The sequence below is a fragment of the Coturnix japonica genome, chromosome 5 (assembly GCF_001577835.2).
Source record: "Coturnix japonica isolate 7356 chromosome 5, Coturnix japonica 2.1, whole genome shotgun sequence".
Taxonomy (NCBI): Eukaryota; Metazoa; Chordata; class Aves; order Galliformes; family Phasianidae; genus Coturnix; species Coturnix japonica.
Window position 1 is genome coordinate 26055864 of NC_029520.1, and position 4078 is coordinate 26059941.

The window sequence follows — 4078 nt, forward strand, 5'->3', positions numbered from 1 at the left end:
TAAAAACATTCATGAAGTCTAATAGTGCTTTTTTGAGCAAAATAACGAAAAATCCTAAAAATTCCCCAAGCCTCTCCTTCCATCCATCTAGATGTCACTTACTGTGATTCTCTGCCAGTAGTCCTTTCCTTCTTCATTGTATTTGAACTGCAGTGCCCCCGCACACCAGCGCATTCTCGCACTCATACTGCAATCAACCATGGCATGGCTGCAGCCTCTACAGCACTTCTATGTGCTGCTGGTCAAGGAACAGAGATTTTTTTCTCACTAGGTTATTGCCAACCATGTGTGTGAATGAAAATAAAAGGAATAATTTGCCAGTATACTGAGCATTCACCTCTGTAGCTGGCACTGAGTGGAGCCCTAATAAGGAGCCAGCTGGTGCTGAGGGCTCTGAACGATCAGCACCTGGCATCTTGCCTGGGCCTGGCATCCTTAAAGCAGCAGATCCTTTTAGTTTAATTTCAGTATGTCCTCCCCATCTACAAAAACGGGGATAACACAAATCTGTTTGCTAGATCTGCACCTCTCTCTGGCCCCAAGGTGAGCTGAAGCCACCGAGGTGCCTCGTGGTTCGAGCTCACATCGGAAACCAGGGAAACAACAGCAGATTGTTGCATCAAGACCTGCAGCAAGACGCCAAAGGGCCAGGGGAGCCGGAGCCGGGCAGCAGCGGGCAGCCCACGGCATGGCCTCGAGCCGGGCTGAGCTCTCAGCCCCGACGGGCAGGCGACTCAGGGATGTCAACCTCGCGGGATGGCCGAGGTGCCCGCGGCCCTCTGAGAGACAAGCGGGAGGAAAAGCCCACCCGAGGTGTCCCGCCTCTTGTGGGCAACTGGGGAAAAAAAAAAAAAAAAAGAAAAAAAAAAAAAAAAAAAAAAAGGGGAAAGGCTTTCAGTGATAAAAAAAAAAAAAAAAGAAAGAAAAAAGAAAAAAAAAAAAGGGGAAAGGCTTTCAGTGATACAGAGCTACGAGTGCGGCTTTCCCTCTACCTTTCTTTTTGTTGTTTGTTTGTTTGTTTGCCACACTTTCAGAAGCAAACCTCAGTGGTGGCACTGGGGCCAGGAAGGCCGCTGCCTCCCTCCCTCTGGAGCCGGACGGGTGCGAGCTTTGCCCAGCGGGGCCGCGGCCCTGGGCAGAGGGAACGGGAAGGGAGCAGGCGGGGCCAGGGGGAGCTCTTCTTAAATGTCATGCTTTAATGAGGATGGAAAATGTGAATTTTCTGTAGGTTCCAGATAAAATTCCTAGGGGTGGTGACCTTAACAGCGATTCTCCTAAAATAAAGTAGTCGACTGTTTATATGCACGCCAGAGAGCTTTCCCTAGTGGAAGTTTATGGAAGCGTTAAAGGGGGCGGAGGCGCTTGTCCAATGATCTGGAGGGGCTTGGAGCGGAGACTTCAGCTGGGAGACATTTAAATGGGAGACAGCTCGGCGCTGCTGCAATTTGTAGGCAGGATCCCAGCCTCGCCCTCTATGGACTCCCGGGTGGCTGCGGGCTCCCACGTCTCCCGCTCCGCCGAGTGACCCGCAGCACTCAGCCCAGCCGCGTCCCGCCGAGGAGCCGCCGCCGAGCCGGGCCCCCGAAGAGCCACCGACGCCGCGCAGGTGAGCCGGGCGCCGCCGGGCCGTGCGGGAGCGCAGACGGGTCCCGCTCGGCCAGTCTGTGCGGGAGGCAAAACTGTAGTGCCTTTCTCCTACCTCCGGGGTGCGGGCAAGAGGAGGAGTCGTTCGTCGGTGCGTAGCAAAGCTGCTGGGCGTGCGGAGGTGCCACCGGCTCGCCTGTCAGAGGCACAGGGCTGTCACTAGCTTTTCCGCCGGTGATCGGGGCGCTGTGACATCTCTCTCCCCTGACAGGCGCGGGGATTGCAAAAGCCTCTCATCTCCGCCTACAGCATCACTCCCGACAAATTGGATGCGGCGCCCACCCGACTCGCGGCGAAATCCCGGCCCGGCTTCTACGCGGAGCGGGTCGAGGGCAGCTCCAGGTGTCTGCCTCGCCGCTGCCCACCCTGGCCCGTCCCATATCCCGTCCCGTTCCGCCGAGCAACCCCGCTCCACGTCCCGCCTGGGCAGGCGGCGAGCGCCGTCGGGGCCGCGCAGCGCAGGCGGCGGCACGGGCTACGCGACTGCGTGCGACTACGCGTGTCCTCGGGAGCGAGGAGCGGCGGCGCCTTCGCCGTGCGCAGCGCCCCTTTTCTCCCCGCCGCCCCCCACCGACTCCCACGTAAGCCGCACTCGAAGGGCTCCGCCGCCCCGATCGCTCCAGCCGTCCTTCTGTCGCTCCCCGCTACTGAGAGTCCTCGGCCCGGTGGAGCTGTCGGCCTCGACGTCGGGGCTGCCCTTGCCGAGCTGGACGTGAGCCCTGCCGGCGTCGGACGGGGCGAATGAGCCGCCCGGCCGTTTCGATGCGACCCCTTGGGATCCGGGGGTCTGGGCGGCGGCCGACGCCCGCGGGGAGAGTCCTGCCGGTGCCGCCACCTCTCTGCAGGGAGCCCGGCCGGGCAGGCGGCCTCCCTGACCCGACGGCAGCGCGGCGAAGGCAAGCTGGCAAAGTGCGCGGCCCTGTGTATCCCGCACCCCGCTCCTCGGGGCCACCGCATCCCTCTAAATGCCCCGGTGCGCTGCCCGCTGTTCCTCCCTACGGTTGCGGGGCGGGGGAAGGCGGGGGGCTCCTTGCTCGCGCTGAAGTCTCTGCTCGGGGCGGGGTGCGGGACCCACTCGGGTCTCAGCGCGCACGGCCGTGCCTTCTCTCTCCTCTCGGGGGTTCAGTCCCGTGAGGTCGTGTAGAAATGTGTTTTCCGAGACGTTTCTTATGTCGCTGTACGGCGCTGCTCCCAGGGCCCGGTGTGTAAACGTTTCCCGAGCTACTGCGCTCTCGCAGTGCGGCTGGTGGCTGCGGGGCCGCCCCGACGTGCTTTGTGACTCCGTGCGCACGCCGGGTGCTGCTGCTTACGGCCCCTGCAGAGGAAATACCTTTCTAGAGGAGGTTTCTTTGTTTTTTTATTTATTTATTTTGTTGTTTGTTTTGTTTCTCGTGGTGCTGCCCTCGCGAGTTAAACGTCTCAAAAAAGGAAACTCCATGACTTACGTGAAGGAGTTATTGGAAATGGAAATGTACCTGAACTCTACTGAAGAGCCATGTTAGCTTTGCCGTCTTGGTCTGAGGAAAAGGAATTAAAATGGTTCTGTGGGAACTGCTGTTGTTTTTCCTTCTTGTATATTTAAAAATACAGATCTATAACTATGAAAACATTACATAAGACTTTTTCTGTAATTCATATGTAATAAACCAGGCAGAAAATCATTCTGATCCGCTGGGATGTAACCACTTTGGTTTTCTCAATAGCCAGTGTTATGTTTTGCCTCTTTGCTTGGCTGCTATTTGAAGCCCACCACGCACATTTATTTTTCTAGGTATTCAGTAGATTATTTTTCATGCTTTCTGTGAGGCACATGAACCCGTGGCTCATCAGAATATTTTTCCCAGTGAATATGGCTTGCAGATGAAATGCTGGGCCTGTGGAGGGCTGTGAGAATTTGCTGCGCGTTTCAGTGGAGCCAGGATTCCACCCAGTGCTTGTAAATGCGTCGCTGTGTGCACAGCATTTCAGGGGTTGCTTTGTGGCTCTGCCTGGAAACTCATAGGAAAGCGCTGTTTAAATACTGACTTTTGGAGGTCCTTTAGTTATAGTAGAAAATGTATGAGTTAAAAAATGACAGTATACTGTGTTGAGCAGTAAACTGGAAACAGTTTGCACTCCTCTGTGAACAGTTGCAGGTATTAATCTGCAGACATCCTCATCTGCTATGAAATGATTGGATTCCAGATAATCCCTGTGTGAGGAGATTTGAATGGTTGGGTCCAATTCTGCTCCTGTTTGAAGTCAGCAATAAAACTGCTGTTGGCTGTAGGACTGAGTGCTTGCAGATGATGATGGGGAGAATTCAGTAGGGAAATACAGAAAGATTTCTGAAGTATTTTGTTACTTCATTCAGATCCAATGGGAGATCCGATATCATTAATATTTATTTTAAAAAGTAAGTAGGACCCAAATGAAGTGTTTTGTTTGTAGTCAT

At 55.1% G+C, this 4078-nt stretch overlaps 1 protein-coding gene across 1 annotated transcript in view; it reads left to right on the forward strand.

The window, feature by feature from the left end:
- The first annotated feature begins 1080 nt into the window (after nucleotides 1-1080).
- GREM1 (gremlin 1, DAN family BMP antagonist) overlaps nucleotides 1081-4078 on the forward strand; it is a 10181-nt gene continuing 7183 nt past the window's right edge. The window contains exon 1 of the mRNA XM_015864885.2: nucleotides 1081-1606. The gene's annotated coding sequence lies outside the window, so the exon portion shown is untranslated. The remainder of the gene's footprint in view (nucleotides 1607-4078) is intronic.